This window comes from Mirounga angustirostris, unplaced genomic scaffold, assembly GCF_029215605.1.
Source record: "Mirounga angustirostris isolate CCGP_5_RB_7025 unplaced genomic scaffold, mMirAng1.0.hap1 SCAF_1, whole genome shotgun sequence".
In the NCBI taxonomy this organism is placed as follows: Eukaryota; Metazoa; Chordata; class Mammalia; order Carnivora; family Phocidae; genus Mirounga; species Mirounga angustirostris.
In genome coordinates, this window is record NW_026991709.1 from 179452240 (window position 1) to 179470835 (window position 18596).

General features: G+C 40.0%; 1 pseudogene; it reads left to right on the top strand.

Moving 5' to 3' along the window:
* Positions 1-11840: 11840 nt before the first annotated feature.
* On the top strand, positions 11841-12470 carry LOC123834759 (transcription factor BTF3-like; annotated as a pseudogene).
* The last annotated feature ends 6126 nt before the right edge of the window (positions 12471-18596 follow it).

Sequence of the window (18596 nt, forward strand, 5' to 3'; positions counted from 1 at the left end):
CACACACACACTGGACCACCTATTCAAATCCCACAGAGTTAGTCCCCCTGAAAACATTTCTTTAAAAAACACTTTTTTTGGACAGATCCAAAAGAAAATCACTACTTAGATAGCAACAGAAGAGGTAGAATCTAGATAATGTGGTGAGGTGGTGCAAATGAGATCGTATGCATGAAGGTGTATGTGTGTCGTCTGAGAGTATGCGTGGGTGTGAGGGTTGTGCGTGAGAGTGTGCATACATGCTGGAAATTGTCAGCAGAATTTTTGAAAAGCAAATTGAAATGTGTTGTTTTTTCCTCGTGATAGTCTCTAAGGTTGATCATTATTTGATTTATTTCCTCATGAAAATTACATTCTTCAGATGAATACTTTAAATTTTTAATATATTTATATATTTAATATATTAAAGATGAACCAAAGAACAACAGCTTGGTGATAATAAGAGTTATGGCATGATTTTCTTCTGTTTTTGTAGCTGTGGAAAAATTAATATAGTTAAGGCTAATGGGGGACATTCCAGGAGTTACACATTTGACAAAAATAATAATTAAGAAGCATATATTGAATTTCCTTATATTTAATAGTTAGAATAATACAGTATCTTCAGGACCTGGGTTTCTGCCAAATATTCCTTCTTATTTTTAGGCTTTAAACAAAAAACCCAAAGCACTACCCATTCTCAGACAAATCCTGACTCTTTCCCAAAGGCAACATGTTTTTATTACAATAAAGTTAGGAATACACTCCAAACAAAACATGATGAAACTCCTCTCAGGGAAGGGAAAATCTTTGAGTTTCCAATGTGGTGTATGTTCCTAGCTCAGTACTTACAATGGGAATGTGGCCAAGCAGGTCCCTGAGATGTTCATTAACTCTAATGGGAGGGACGTCGCCAAGGCACGTAATCAGTGTGCAGCTTTTCAGATCATTCAGGGAGGCCAGTTAGCATCTGAGTGATCAACACTTTCAGTATTTGTCATTTGGGGACCTCTTCTTTTTCAGACAGTGTCTTCCTGTCTTTTTTAGTTGGTCTCCACACCACCTTTTTGAAAGCAGGGTATTTCCTTATGGGTAGATAAAAATGGTAGATCATCTTACTATAGTTACCAGGCTAAGAACTAGAAAGTCCTCAAATCTTTTCCTTACTCTTTTTCAGTTGAGACGGTGGGTTTGAAAAAAGACATGGGGTGTCATTGAATAACCAACGTCAGGGTCATCTGGACTTTGCTTTAGAAATACGATGCGATGACAAAGATAGACTCTTCTGCCAAGTATTTTGATCACTACAGTCTAGATTTGGTGGAGACAGCTCCTGGCAACTTGAGGCTGGGCTAGATAAAACATACGATGGGACACCAGAGTACAGATTAGGCCAAGAGTTCTTGTTCTGATATGGCCTCATGACTCATGGTGCAACCTTGAATAACTTCTCTAACGCAGCTTCCCTATCCGTTCAATGGGTAACAAATTCATACATCACAGAATATTGAAACTTAAACATATGCATAAAACAAGCCTGGATTTGTGTTGGTGCTGTTTATTACTCAGACACTAAGATTTGGAAACAGGGAAAGGTGCAACTTGCCACATACTGAGTTAGAGGGTAGAGAATCTTCAGCATTGGGTGAGCACCTCAAACCAAGATGGCCGTTTGTGGTATAGTCTGCCGTGTTTTGACAGTTGCGTCAATCACACTATTCTTTAATGGAATCAACTACAACGGATGTGTCTCAATGACTGATGTTTGGCCTAACTGAAAAAAATGATGATTTTTCAATAACCTAGATGGTTAGGCTTGTATAGTTCTGTAGCCATGATGACACAAATGAATTCAAAGAGAAGCTTATGTCATGAGTTTGGGGAAAACAGTAACTAGAGCCTAAAAATATATTATCTAACATTGGAAACAAATCTCTGGGTTTTTTTATGGCACAGCAGACAAAGTGACTTTTAGGGGCTCCTGTGCGCAAATGTCTCTCTTCAAAGTGAAGGGGGTTGCTTACTTGGGGCGTGGGTGTGTGCGCGCTGCAGCACATACTGATTGGATTTGCTTATGCTGCGACTCCACTGTAAGCACCCAGAGGTCAAGAACTGTGTTTTCAGTACCCACTGCATAGGAATAAGTACTTAGTGGGTGCTTACTAATGGTTTTTGTTGTTAGTGCTGTGACTAAGTGTAGCTTCTAATGTAATTACTGATTAAAACAGCTTCGTCTCAGCCATTGAAGAGAGCAGAAATGTGTTGGGTCAGTGCTCTGGAGTACTTGACAAACACATGGGAGGATTCCAAAGGGGATTTTCCTAGCTCTTGATTCTGAATTCTTCTACTCAGTCTCATTGCCCAAATTCAGGCTAACAAAATTATTCTGCTCTTCCTACCCACATCTGCCAATGGCCGATCATCAATCTGTTAGGAGGCAGATACCAACAACCCAGTCTGTCTGCTACTGCCTAAAGCCTGGCCTCGCTCACACTCCCAGTTCCTCAACATCCCCTTGTGACTCTGTGGACACCTGCGTTTCAAGTATTTAGTTCCCTAGGCCTGTCTAAAACCTGCTCGGTGCTCTTGATTTCCCAAGGTGAAATGTGGCAACCATGGCAATGTGAACCATAGACCTCCAACTGCAGGGAGAATTATTGACTAAGCCCAATTGCTATGCTCTGAAGTGCATCACTGTGCTTGGTCTGAGGCCATGCTTCCCATAGCCAGTGACTGAACATGGCAAGGATATTAAGGCATGCCCATTCCAGGAAAGCACAGGACTCTTCTAATTTGCAGATTTTGACTTGAGGACTTCCCCGTGGTTTTGCCAAACATTCCTTACTACTGCACTTCAGACTTGCTTCTTTCCTTTACTGGGGACAGATGGGTAATGCAGTCTGATGGTTCCCAGCATCCCCATTTTCTCTCACAGCCATTTCCCCCATAAACACTGGTATGTTTAATCTTTTCTTAGCATCTGTTTCTGAAAGGACACAAACTAACATATGAGAGGTAGGCTTTTATACTAGGGATGGCAAATTGTCTATAAAGGATGCCAATCCTATGAGGAGTTCTGGAAGTGAAATAGCCCTTTAGAGTCAATCCACTGTCCCATGGGTATGGTTCTTAGACTCTTGTGTTGAGAAGGATTCTGAAGCCACAGTGTGGCTTTGGAAAGTGTGCTGTCACTCCTCCTTTCTGTGCCCATGGTGGACATTGCTAATTGATCGTGCTTATGTGTAAAATATAGCAGTGCTGAATTAGCGACATCTGCCATAGGTCTGAGTACTTATGGTAGAATGGACGATTCAAACCTATCAGCAGAACCTAAAGGTGAAACTGGTATATCAAGATGGTTTGATTTTAGGAAGTTCAGTCCTTTATGAGGATCCCTTTGTCAAGTTTTTCTAGTAACTCCCAGGAAATGCCCTCATGTTCCACAAGTCTTTGTTGGCTGATGCATACCATCTCCTTCATCTCTGCACTCCCCATTTGTCACTATCACTACATAGCAGACCATTTTCTACCACTTCCTTTTCATTAAATAAATGTGTGCACATGGCTTTAAAAGCCTAACATAAGCAGTACCAAGGGTTTATATTTTAAAAAAGTCATACCTTGCACTGTCCTTCATTTCTCCCCCCAGAAGCAACCCCTCCTTACCTTTCTTAGCTACATCCCCTAGTATTTACTTTCACATTTATAAAATTTTCCATATACTACTATCTCTTTGTTCACCAATGTAAGAAGGTATCCACCGACTTCACTACATTCTACATAAGTACTTAGCTCGTCAGCATGCCCCACCATTTTCCTTTTTCTCAAAACTCCAACATAGTCATATGTTTTACTAAATCAACAGCCAATGTTTATATTATTATTAATGATCATGCAAATATTCAACTCACTAAAATTGGCTTCAAACATATATTTCTGTAGGAGTTAATAGTTTACTATTGTTATTACTAATTTTCTTGGTTCCTGGAGCCTTCCTTTCTGGAGTCTGCTATTCTCCTGATTCTATCTGGGCCAATTTTTCTCTTAGCTTGCTGCAAGTCTGCATTCCTAAGACTGTATCTTTGCCAGTCTTCTGGATAACATCCCACATTTTCCTATCTCTTGTGTCTTTCACTTTCTTGGTTTACTCTTTCATTTTGATGGACTGCCTATACTCAGTTTGTTGCTCTTCCTTCTTATATCATTTCACTCTAGTATTTTACAAAGAAAGATGGAAAAAGAGGTAGATTTATTGAGTACTTGCCCATATGAAAATGTCTTTATGCCCTTCTTTCCCTTAGTTATATACTCATAGGATAGAATCTATAGTCTCAAAGTAAATGTAAATATAGGATGAAAATATTTTCCCCTCATTGTTTATCTTTTTAAAAGAGATTTATTTATTTATTTTTAGAGAGAGAGAGAGAGAATGCATGAGTGGGGGCAGGGGCAGAGGGGGAGAGAGAGAGAAACTCTCCAGCAGACTCCCTGCTCTTCATGGAGCCCCACACATGGCTCTATCTCACCACCCTGAGATCACGACTGATCCAAAACCAAGAGTCGGTCACTCAAAGGAGCCACCAGGCGCCCCTCCCCTCATTATTTAAAAGGCATTTTTGTATATTTCAATGTTGCTGTTGAGAAATCTAATGCCATTTTGTACCCAGTTCCTTCACAGTTGATCTTCTGTTCCCCCTTGCCCCACCGGAAGCTTTTACGATCTTCTTTTTATTCTCTGAACTCTGAAATTTTACCGCAGTATGCTTTGGTATTATCTTAGCTTGGGTTCAGAGGCAGAGAATATTGTGCAGGAACTTTATTGAAACTGCTCTTGAAAACAGCATGTGTGAGGGATCAGGAAAGTAGGATTAGGCAGAAGGAGACATTGAATGGTGATGCAGTTGCTACAGAAACTTCGGCTAATCCTATGGAGAGTTCTGGAGTTGGTATAGCACTTCAGGGTTGTCCTACCTCAGGCAGGTAGGCTGGGCCTTTATGTGCTCTTCTGACCAGTCATGGATGCAAGCCATTGCCAACAAAGGACTGACCTTGAGTGAGACAGTACTCTTGAGCAAATGTTAATTGCCCAAGGGGGAATCATCTGAGAACCCTCAGCCACCAATACACCCAGGACTTGGGGAACGAGTACCTCAGTCCTGTAGGGGAAATCTGGGTGGCACACAACACTGCCCGCTATAATGTGGATCTCATTTTAATAATCATGCTAAGCTCTTGCTGGACTTAGTCTAAAGAGCTGTGTCCTTCAATTTTAGGAAATTTTCTTGTGTTTGTTCTTTGATAATTTCCTCTCTTCTTTTTTCTTGTTACCTTCTTTTTTCTCCCCCATGGGTTATATTTTGTTTCTACAGATTGACCCTCAAATCTTATCTTTCTTCTGTTGACCATCTCTTGATCTTTTCAATTTATATCCAGAGAGATTTCTTTGACTTTCTTTTCCAATATACTCGCTATGGTTATCTAATGACATGGTGAGTCTGAGAGATATGAGTGGGGCACCTACAGCAACTACTATGTGGGTTAGTAACTTATTTATCTGTTCAGTGTCATTTTGCAGAATTTGGGGAAGAAGAATATAAAAACACAGGTGGTCTCTTTGACATTTTGAACAAGGAAACAGCAACTACAGACTCTCTTTACTCAGTCTGTTGGTGTTCCTCTTCAAATATAATCAAAGAGAATCTACTCAACTCAAAGTGAAAGCTGACACCAGGCTATGATGTTCAGTGAGACTTTACCAAAGATCTCAGAGAAATTGAAATGCACTACCATACAGAGAAATTTTAAGTTAGGTGTTAAGTTTGGCTTTGCTCAGAGTTCACTGAATCCAGTTCATCTCAAAAGGCATCAGGTGGGTGTTTAATTAATCCACACCTTGCCCCACATTTTGGGAAATAGCTCACATCTCTTCTTTAAGGGTCCTTGAGTACATCTCATCTCTTCTGCCTATGTCTACCAAAACCAAAGAGATGAAAAAGGTCATCTTACCCCTAAAGGCTTTCCAGCATAGTTCTTATTTTTAGCCCAGGATTGGTCTCTTTCCATGATGACGGATGGTAGGAATTTCCATTATCTCTGTAGCTCTAAGGCCTTTGACAGGGTCATGTTTTTCCCAAGGTTGATCTCAGAGAGTCTTCCATAGAAGTCCTGTCAGACATCAGCAGTTTTAGTCCAGGGATTCCTTTGGTTCATTTTGACAATCAAGTCTACACATCTCTCCTGTTCTTTTTTTTTTTTTTTTAATGTTCTTGGCTCTCTTTCTCCAACACACAATTGTTTAAATAATAAAATACATTCACAACATGCATACATGGGCATGCACACCCACCCCCCTCCAAAACTAAACAATAATATATAGACCTCATAGGAATCACAGCCTGCAGAGATAAAGATTTACATTGAATAAAATAGCCTTATATATTCTCCTGTAGAGTAGTTAAACTCCTCAAACCACATTTGCTCCAGAAGAGGGTCTTCCATCACATGGGTATAATCCATGCTTGCCCCTAGCCAAGGGACATATAGCCCCAAAGTAACTTCAATCATCCATCTCCTGCTTATAGAAAATTGCTCCATTTGGGAGATGTGTAATTACAGGATATGTTTTTTGTGTCCTAGAGCTTAATGTTTACAGCCAATGACTGTGAAGTCAGTCAGTAATGGACTCAAATCCCAGCTGTGTCACTTCCGAACAGTATGTCCTTGGATTAACTATTTAATTTTCTGTGATTCAGCTTTCTCATTTGTAAAATGGGAATAGTTATAAGAACCTACCTCGGAGAGTTATTGCTAAAGTTAGGTGAGGAGGTCCCTGTAACAAATCTCCTCACAGTGCTTAATGAAAAAATAAATGGTCAATAAGTATTAACTACCATTATTGTGAACTAAGCATGTGCTTTTCTGCCTCACAGGAATAATATGTGGAGTCATTGTGAGGTATTAAGATACGACACATGTGATGTAAATTGGAAAATCCAGACTTACATATGTTATATGGAGACTACTATTTAAAAAAAAAAAACATGGATGACAAAGGTCAGAATAGATTTTTAGCCCCAGCTAATAAGATGACTCCCTTATTTAGCTTGAATCCCCTATTTCAATGGGTTCAAGAGAGAGGCCCCAAATTCTGCTGCTTTTTTCTCTTCTCCTGACATGAGGGAGAGGCTTCAGGAATCCTCGGCCAATTTAAAGCTTGACCACTTTAGAGCTGACAATTGCCTGCCACCCTGCACTCTTCAAAAGATGAGTGATAATGAAGAGTTTCCTAATTACCAGGGTTTCAGGCTTGTCAGATTATAAATCTCATCGTGAGATGTAGCTAATTGGTACTGTCAAGGAGAGAAATTTAGAAAGACCTAGATAATAAGCAGATATTGAATTCAGTGAGGATGACTATTTTTTATTGTTTCTGTTCATAGGCCTCTTATATAATAAATCTTCCATCTCTCTGTTCATGTGTTGGAAGAAAGGGGGTTTTGCCCTTCCTCCTTCTACTTCAGTGGTGCACTGGTAAGAAAAGAATTCTGTGGAATATTAGGCCGACTCTTCACTGGAGGGTTTTAAAAATCAAAACCTGAAATTATGTCGATAACATCTCCCTAGATTCGCTTTTAAGGCTCAATACCATGTCTTGTGAAATGAAGTTGGGATTTTTAAAATGGAAGACAAAGTTTCAAATCCAATCCTGCTACTTACAATACATGGGAATGTGAGGGGCTTATTCACTACTCAGAGTCTCAGTTTCTTCACTACACAAAAGGAAAAGAACATCTACTTCACAGAGGTTTAAATAAGGTCAATTAGATAAAACCATAAGCATAATGGCTGCCCATAGTAGTAATTTTTTCTTGATATTAAAAAAGTTGAACTCTTCTTATTAGATATATATATTTTTTTAATTTTTTAAATTTCAGGCACTCTTTTTCCTCTGCCTTGCTGCCACTTCAAATCCAAACAAGTAAACCTGGGGAAAAAAAATGCTAAAGAAAATGCTTAATTCAATTTTCCATCACTATCAAAAGAAATTAAAGATCTAGAAAATCCATCCGTCAGATACATTTGCATACACGAGCAGACATTTACATCCACGTGTGTATGTGATGTACATGCATACATACAGATCATGTTACAGATTAGTAACCTAACCATCTGTCAATACGAATAATAGTATGAAGGAATAGTGTGAAGGAATAATACTGTGCAGAAGATCAAGCTTCTTAGATAGTTCTGTATATTCAGATGTCACATGCTATGATCTCAAATATTATCAAGTGAAAAATAGTGTTAAATATTAAAAGCTTCAGGGGCACCTGGGTGGCTCAGTTGGTTAAGCAACTGCCTTCGGCTCAGGTCATGATCCTGGAGTCCTGGGATCGAGTCCCGCATCGGGCTCCCTGCTCAGCAGGGAGTCTGCTTCTCCCTCTGACCCTCCTCCCTCTCATGCTCTCTGGCTCTCATTCTCTCTCTCTCAAATAAATAAATAAAATCTTTAAAAAAACAAACAAACAAACAAAAAATATTAAAAGCTTCAAAATGTTAAGCTTTAAAATGAGATCAAATGTAAGTTGTTAGCAACTTCAAATAGACTGTTAGAGATAATAGTTTGTTATAGGTAAGCCTCATGGTAACCACAAAGCAAAAACTTGTAGTAAATACACAAAAGATAAAGATAAAGGAATATAAGCATACCACTGGAGAAAGTCATCAAACTACGATGGAGGAGATCAAGATAAAAAAGAAAGGAACAGAGAAACTATAAAAACAGTCAAAAATGATAAACAAAATGACAACCATTAATATTTTTAGTGTCTTGATAATTTTGCCTTTTCCAGAATGTCATAGAGTTGGAATCATCCAGTATATAGCCTTCTCAGATTGAATTCTTTCATTTAGCAATATACAATTAAGGTTCCACCATATTTTGTTACGGTTTGAAATCTCATTTCTTTTCAGCAATGAATAATATTCTATCGTCTGGCTCTACCACACTTTATCCATCTACCTACTAAAGGACATCTTAGGTGCTTCCAAATTTTGGCAATTATGAATAAAGCTACCATAAACATCTGTGTGCAGGTTTTTTTGTGCAGACATATGGTTTCAACTCCTTTGGGCAAATACCAAGGAGTGCTATTGCTAGATCATATCATAAGAGTATGTCTAGTGTTGAAAGAAACCGCCAAACTGTCTTCCCAAGTGGCAACTTCATATAATTTTCATGTGTCATGAAGTGCATCTTTGCATTTCTTTTCTACCATTTAAAATGTAAAAAACCATTCCTAACTCGTGTGACATATAAAAACAAGTGGTGGGCTGGGTTTGGCCATTCTGCAGTAGTAACTTGTCCACTGTTTCCCTATCATCTAGTTCAAATGACATTTTTTTTCTCTTCTATGACTTTGGACAAACTGACTCATCTCTTTCAGCTACAGAATTCTCCTCTTTAAAACAGAGTGGTTGGTAGGTCCAATATAACAGAATTGTTCAAAGATTATGTTGAAAGACATATGTCTGCTACTCTTCTTTCTCCGTACCCTAATACATGTACATATTTTAGAGTTTTGTCAGTCAGAATTCTTTCAAATGCAAGTAATGAAAAACAATTCATACTGGCTTCAATAACAAAGGATATTTGTTAGCTTATACAGCCAAAAAGCTCAGGCATAGCTGCATCCAGAAATTTAGGCAACATCATTAGGAAGAGAGCTCTCTCCATTCCTCCCCGCTGCTTTCCACCTTGTCAACTATATTCTCAGACAACAGATCTTCCAGTGATGATGGTTGGCAGCTCCAGGTTTGCATCATCCCAGGCTTGTATTCAGTAGGAAAGGGGCATATCTCTTTCAGGTGCTCAACAAAACATCAGAATGAGCTCCAACTGGACTGCATTGGCTTGGCTTAGGATAAATATCCATCTCTGAACCAATCACTGTGGTTGCATGGTTGTGATATTCTATTAACTAGATCTTTGTCATACTTATACTTCTGGAGCAGAGGGTGGAGGAGAGGAGAAATCCTCTCCATCTAAAGATATGAACTAAGATTGGAAAAAGATGGTTCCCAGAGCAAAATCAGGTTGCTGTTACCTGATGAAGAGAGAATGGACAGTGGGCAGCAAAACTCAAAAATGTAAACTCCAGAGTTCTTACCACAAAATCTGATTTCATTAGGAGTCTCCTCTTATTTTGATTAATATTCAAAATATATGAAGAACTTATATGACTCAACACCCCAAAAGGCAAGCAATCTGATTAAAAAATGGGCAGAGGACCTGAATAGACATTTTTTCCAAAGAAAGCATATAGATGGCCAGCAGACACATGAAAAGATGCTCAAAATCCCTAATCATCGGGGAAATGCAAATCAAAAACCACCTTACACCAGTTTGAATGGCTAAAATAAAAAAGACAAGAAATAACAAGTTTTGACAAAAATGTGGAGAAAAAGGAACCTTCGTACACTTGGTGGTGGGAATGTAAATTGGCACAGCCACTGTGGAAAACAATATGGAGATTCCTCAAAAAATTAGAAGCAGAAATATCATACGATCCAAGAATTTCACTATTAGGTATTTATTTAAAAAAACAAAAACACAAATTTGAAAAGATATATGCACCCCTATGATTATTGCAGCATTATTTATAATAGCTAAGATATGGAGTCACCCTAAGTGTCCATTGACAGACAAATGAATAAGGAAGATGTTATATATACATATCTATGTATATATACTCATTGGAATATTACACAACCATAACAGATTGTGCCATTTGAGACAACATGGAGGGATCTAGACAGTATTATGCTAAGTGAAATAAGTTAGACTAAGAAAGACAATACCATATGAATTCACTCATAAGTGGAATCTAAAAAAAAAAAAACAACAACAAAAAACCAAAAACCCACAAAAAACAAATGAATAAACAAACAAAAAGCAGAATCAGACCTATAAATACAGAGAACAAACTGACATTTGCCATAGGGGAGAGGCGGGGGATGGGCAAACTGGGGGAAGGGGAGTGGGAGACACAGGCTTCCAGTTATGGAATGAGGAAGTCATGGGAATAAAAGGCAGAGCATAAGGAATATAGTCAGTGATATTGTGGTAGTGTTGTATGGTGACAGATGGTAGCTACACTTGTGGTGAGCAGAGCATAATGTAGAAACTTGTGGAATCACTATGTTGTACACCTGAAGCTAATGTAACATTGTGTGTCAACTATACTCAAACGAAAACAAAAACAAAAACAAAAACAAAAAACCCAAAGAGTCTGCCCTTATTTCTTTCCAACTCTAGCGCAATGGAATGAGAGATATTTGCATAACTGATGGTTCTGTTTTTGTAGCTATTGGTTTTAGTGCGTGTTTTAACAAGTTTCAAAGACTCAAGTCTTTCCAGTCTTTATGTTGAGAGAAATGACTTCAGAGAATTCTAGTCCTCAGATTGAATCTCCCAAAAGACCTAATTCAAATAATACTCCCCTTTCTTATACCATTTCTTTATTCTCCACCAATTCCTTCCCTCTGGTGATTCTACTGGACACTGAAAGCCCAACGACATAAAGTTTAAACTTTCTTATTAACCACCAGGCACTCGGCAGACATTATAAAGAGCAGAAGAAACCCCAGTTAGGATATAGTTAGATCATGCAAGACAGCCCAATCTTTTCCTCCAAAGGTTTCCCTACTGACAGTCCTAGATCAATGTCCAGCATTTAATAAACACACAAATGACAGACCTCATAAACTATCACCACTAATGCTAGCAATGTTGATGAGGGTCTTTCTTAAAAATCTCTGACCCACCCTCTAGCTGCCATCTTGCGTCCCCGTGTGTGTGCACCTAATCTCAGCTGGTCCACCCGAGACCCCCTGAGCGCCAACCCTATTCCCCTGCTCGGTCCCATTTCTGCTCCAACAAGATGAAAGAAACTATCATGAACCAGGAGAAACTCGCCAAACTGCAAGCACAAGTGTGCATTCGTGGGACAGGAACTGCTCGCCCAAAGAAGAAGGTGGTTCATAGAACGGCTACAGCAGATGATAAGAAAATTCAGTTCTCCTTAAAGAGTTAGGGGTAAACAATGTCTCTGGTATCGAAAAAGTGAATATGTTCACAAACTAAGGACCAGTGATCCACTTTAACAACCCCAAAGTTCAGACATCGCTGGCAGCGAACACTTTGACCATTCCAGGCCACGCTGAGACAAAGCAGCTGACAGAAATGCTACCCAGTATCTTAAACCAACTCGGTGCAGACAGTCTGACTAGTTGAAGAAGACTGGCTGAAGCTCTGCCGAAACAATCTGTGGATGGAAAAGCACCACTTGCTACCGGAGAGGAGGATGATGATGAAGTTCCAGATCTTGTGGAGAATTTTGATGAAGCTTCCAAGAATGAAGCAAACTGAATTGAGTCAACTTCTGAAGAAGATAAAACTTGAAGAAGTTACTGGGAGCTGCTATTTTTATATTATGACTGCTTTTCAAAATTTTGTTCATGGATCTGATAAAATCTAGACCTCTAATATTTTTAAGCCCAAGCCCCTTGGACACTGCAGCTCTTTTCAGTTCTTACTTATATACAATTCATTCTTTGCAGCTGATTAAGCTGAAGAAGCCTGGGAATAAAGTTTGAAACAAGATTAATAAAGAAAAAAAAAATCTCTGCCCCAGGGGCGCCTTGGTGGCTCAATTGGTTAAGCAACCGACTGGTGGTTTCAGCTCAGGTCATGATCTCAGGGTTGTGAGATGGAGCCCCACGTTATCCTCTGCAAGGAGTCTGCTTGAGATTCTCTCTCTCTCTCCCACTACCTCTCTCCCTGCTCACCCACACTCTTCTAAATAAATAAATAAAATCTTAAAAAAAAAAAATCTCTGCCCTTTTACAGCCAGTAAAACACACCCAATCTTGGTTCTTTTCCTGACATTCCAATTGGTCTGGGTCTTCCTCTCATACTCTCGCTCTTGCTTTCTAGCTCTGAATCACTTTTTCCTTCACCTGCCCCCTTGTTCTCTCCCAGTCTCACAGCTCTTTTCTTTCTGCACTTCCTCAATTGATTTCATTTGTGTGCACATTTCGACCACCACTTCATTCATCCTCAACAACAAAAGCTACAGTTTGTTGAGTGTTTACTGCATATTGGCTCTTCTTGGTGTCTTTGAGAGGCAGGTGACATGACTCATATTTCACAGTGAGGACTGGTGACTTACTAAAGGTCACATAGCCAGCAACTGGGAGGGTTGGAGTTCAGGCCTGGCCTATCTGATTCCCGGGTCTATTCCCTTTTTACGACCCTTCACTCTGTTCTTTTATTTTATGATTCAGCACAGATCTCTTGAGTATCCATCTGCTTTTTGAATCTTCCACTAGATATAGTGTACTAGAATTTACAAAAGACCCAGTCCCTATCCTCAGAGAGCTCACAGTCTAGTGAGGAAGATAAACAATCAATTTAATTACAATGTAAGAGCTACGACAGAAGCATGAATACATTCCAAAATTACATCTAAGGCTCAGAACTCTTGGGCGCCTGGGTGGCTCAGTCGTTGAGCGTCTGCCTTCGGCTCAGGTCATGATCCCAGGGTCCTGGGATCGAGTCCTGCATCAGGCTCCCTGCTCCACGGGAAGCCTGCTTCTCCCTCTGCCACTCCCCTGGCTTGTGTTCCCTCTCTCGCTATCTCTCTCTCTGTCAAATAAATAAATTAAAAAAAAAAATTTTTAAGGTTCAGACCTCTTGCCTGAGCTCTATGCCCCTATCACCAAGGGCCCACTGAACATTTTCATTTGAATATTGTTTTCATTATCTATTAGTGCCTAACAAATCACCCAAAGCAGAGTGGCTTAAAACAATGATTTATTATTTCTCCTCAATTTTTGAAATGACTGAGCTCTGCTGAGTGGTTCTTCTGCTGAAGTCAACTGCCATGCCTGCACTCAGCTTGGAGTTCGACTAGGGCCAGAATATACGAGACATACTCACATAGCCCTGTATCTCTCTGCCATGACCTCTCATCATTCAGGGGTCTAGCTTTAGCTTCCTTATGTGAGGGTGGCTGGTTCCAAGAGGACAAGCCTCAAGGCACAAACACTCATCAAGCCTCTGCCTGCATCATGTTAATGTCTCATTGGCCAAATAAATCACATGGCCAAACACAGAGTCAATATGAGAGGATCTACGTGAGGGCATGACTACTAGAACCATGGATCACTAGGGCCACCAATGAGACGCCCACCATCGGGGTCCAGTTTTTGCCTCCGTATCTTAAACTGAAATCACCATGTGCCTTCCAAACAACCTCTCAAGCCATTTTTATTTCTGGTATCATTCTCAAAATTTGCTCAAAATTTAGGAGCAAAATCTATCCTAACTACATCTCATTGGTTCCTAATTCGTTTCAATTTCTTCTGTTTCTTCAATTTCTTCTGTTAATTATCTCATGTTCTTTTCTTCCTTTTTCATATACATCACTACCTATTTAATTCAGGACAGGCTGCTAACTTAGAGGTTGCCAGCTGCATGCTGGTGCTCGCTACCATGCTATAAAAAGAGTACAGGTATGAGGACATGGTGGTTGTCATTTGACGATTTGGAGGTGAATGCCTTGGGGTGCAGGAGCCTTTGGGCTGGTCACTCCTGGCCAGGAGCTACATTATCCATTTGCCCCATCATTTTTCATATGAGCCATAATATAAAAAATCTAGGCAACACTGTCATAACTCAATCTCCTACCTTCTATCCATCCCTCTTACCATCACCGGGTTAATCTTCCATACTATCACAAGGTTAATGGCTGCCCACTTATGAAACCATTTTATATATTACTCTTCACTCAACAACATAACTTGCCTATTACACACAGTCAAAGCTGGTGTCCAAAAATTTCCACCATCTTACTTGAACCTGCTTTTCATCTTTTTGCCCACTCCTCCACAAAAAAAAAAAAAAAAAAAAAAAAACAACATACTTCTGTCAAACTGATCTGCTTAGCATCCCCTAAGAAAACCTTATTATTTTCTGTGTCCCTGACATAGGACAAGTCCACTCTTTTAGAAAACTTCCAAACTCCAACTGTCTTCTGATTCCATTTGGAGTTCCTCATCCTCCACGAAGGCTACCACATTGTTCTGGCCCAAAGTGATGTGTCTGTTTTGCCTCTGACCTCTAAGAAGATATTGTTTATCCTTCTACTTTGTCCAATATAGCAGTTACTAGCCTCATGTGGTTATTTAAATTTAAATAAAACTGAAATTCAGTTTCTCAGTCACACTAACCCCATTTCTGCGGTCAGGTGCTACAATTATTAGTGACTCACATATTGGACAGCACAGATATAGAACATGTCCATCACTGAAGACAATTCTAGTGGAAAGCTAAGTCTATGCCACCTAGTTGGCAGTTAATCATTGTTCCTGACTTTGGGTTGGCTTTTCAATAACCAATTCTCTCTTAATTCTTTGTTGCGTCCTGTTATAGAACCCCAGATACTTCTATTTCTACACTTCCTTGTGGGTAGGCTTGTCCTTGTGGCCCAGATCTGGCCAATGCAATATGAGTATGCTTGTTGGAAGTATTCCAAAAATACTTTTATATGAAAAAAGAGAGAAGTACGCAAGGAGATCTCTCTCACTAGGTACCCCCTTGTCTTCAGACATGGCCATATGAGGAAGTCTTACCTACATGTGCAGCAGCCCTCTTGTGCCCATGAGGGAAATACCAGGGCTATCTCAAAGACAGCTATGCAGAGCCCTGCAATGGCTAAACTACTCAATCAACCCTAAGACTGTTAGTTCCCAGACATCTTAGTATGTGGTTAACTGCATTGGTTTACTATGTAAGCCTCTCTTAGTTTTAATATTAGTTATGAATACTAATTCTTATGCACAAACTACACCTTTAGGAAAATTGTCTATATTCATGCCCTGCCTCTTCAACCACGTTGCAAATACAAGAAGGCAAGAACATTTTTACAACATCCGTTTGACTCATCCATGGCACATAGTAGGTTCTCAGTAAAGTCAGGTGAGCAGATTGATTTCTTACTGCTTTGGGAAACAACAATATGGGGCTCCTGGGCTGGACCACGGCTTGTGAATTTCTCTTCTGAAACTAATCTTAGCTTATGTGAAAAACTGTGTCATTTTAACAACAGCAACACTTCAATCTATATTTGTACCTGAAAGTTACACTAGAAAGGTGAGAAAGGGAGAAATATAGTCCTTCAGTTTTACCTCCACAATATACCCAAGACAGATCAATTTAAAAATTTAGTGTGATAGTGTGATGTCAGTGATAATTTGAAAGGAAGCCCATGAGTCTCATTGAAAGCTTCGCCAGGTAATCTAGTCGGACTTAGCTTCTGGAATTATCTGCAATGTGTGGTATGTATGGTGTAATGTGTGTGTGTGTGTGTGTGTGTGTGTGTGTGTGTTCTCCTCAATGGCTTATTATCAAAGATGTGTGAACTGAAATAGGATATTACTAAGTTTCCTTTATGTTTCCTTATGCCTTTGGCTTTCCAGCTTGTGCCAAAATTCTACTTCTCAAACCAAAAGGAATTCTCACTTCATTCACTCTTCTAACATCCATCGAAAAACCAGCAAACACCAAAGATCCCAAAGTGAAGAAGACACAAATTCTGCTTCATTAATGTTATTATAGCGCTACCATTTAGAGAATTGTCCTTTAGCCCATCCCCCAATCCTGGAGTGGGGGACTTGTTCTTGCCCCATGGACAGGGCTACCTTTAAGGCTGCAAGCGACTTGCCTACAGTGCATATGGAAGCCTGTCTGGACAATCCTAGATTGAAATTTTGATTTTTCTAAACCCTGGTTTTCCCTCTCTGCCATGCTGGGAGGCCTAATGGAAAAAGGTTTTAGGACACTGGCGGTGAGATCAGAGTCAGATTTCCGTATCTGCCATGGGCCAGCCATGACAATGGAGGGTTACACTATTTCTTTAGGCCTCTGTTCCTTACTCTATAAAATAGAACTTATTCCACAGGGTTAGTAGGTACTCAGTAATACAGTAGGTGCTCAATAAATAGTACAATACAGTGAAGCATTTCAAAGCAACAGTTAATGTGAATCTAGACATGTGGTGCAATGAGCAAAAATGTCTGCGTATTCACTCCAGATGAAGTGGACAGCAGTCTGGTTGGGATCAGGTCAGAGGTGCACCTTTCTTCTAGAAGAAAGGGCCATACTCAAGCTCAGCTTCCCATGGGACCAAGAACTCCCTTTCTTCTATGAGAAATATTGCAACATCCCATAGGCTCCAGGGTCTCCAGGTGCTAGGCAGCTATCACTGCCAGAAAATTCCTGAATAGCTGAGTCTCAAATCCAGACTGCCTGGTGTCGAGAAGCCTATGATTTCCCACTGGAGGAAATACAGCAGAATGCCTTGATCTGGTATGGACTTTTGTGTAATAATAATGAGACCAAGACGGGCTCATGCCTTCTCTACTCTTGCTAATCTTGCCCTATGTAAATTTCCCCTTTATCCAACAAAAGCAATTCCTTAAACCACAGAATTTGTCTTGCACTCTGATTCATAATAAGTGGAGGCTTGGCGGGGGCCCACCTTGCCCAATAAGTATGTGCAAGATAGATGTTAACTGACCAAATGGGAATTGGTCCACAAAGCCTAGTATATCTGCAGGAGAACCAAACAAACTGTGACAGAAAGAACATTCAGAGAAGTCCACTGTACCCCAAAAGAAACATTATAGTTCAGGTCCCAAACTCCCCTTTTCTCATTCCACCGTATTCATGTTCACACCAGAATTTTGTATTTGTGATCTTGTATTCTTTTTCTTAAAGGAGTCACCAAAGCCATACACATTTCAGACCCCACACACATCTTGGCTGTGATTGAGCATCAGTGATGTTCTGTAGCAGGAGGGACGAGAGTAGCTGCATGTGTGTCACAAATGTAGCCATCGTAAGAATCAAACCTCTTCACTTTACAGATGAGGAAACCAAGAACGGGGCTGAGAAGTAACTAGATCTTTCTTGGCCCACCATCCATCAGTGATGACAACAGGAATTTTAACCACCCTCCCTTATGTTTATTAGCGACATTATTGAAATAACACGTCCAGCCCTTCTTCCCTTACCCTTCTCCCCTCTTCCCCAAGAAACAGGTACCATTCCTGAAGCAGTCATGGGGAATAGTTAAGTGCGAGGGCCCTGAAGCCAGACTGGGCTTAAAGTTCAAGTTCACCACTGTGCCTTACTCTCCTCCACTGCAGGAATAGAGATAAGGATAACTGTATCTGTCCTATTTGGTCATTACAGGATTTGATGAATTAAGTCACATGCATTAGGAAAGTTGACCAGCAGACAGAAAGCAATAAATGTTGGGAGAAGGAAGGGAGCAGCATGTTGCTTGACCCCCTTTTTCTTTCTGGTCTGGATCTGCCTGGACTTCAGATGAGATGGGTATTGTATGAACTGTTCCCACTTCCAGATAGGAGATAAGAGTTGAGCCCAGGACTTGCTTCCAGAATCAGGTTCAGATGTTCATCCTTCTTGTGTCCAAGGTAGAGTGTGAAACAGGGATGCCAGGAATATGAATTCTTGCTCTGGTGCCATG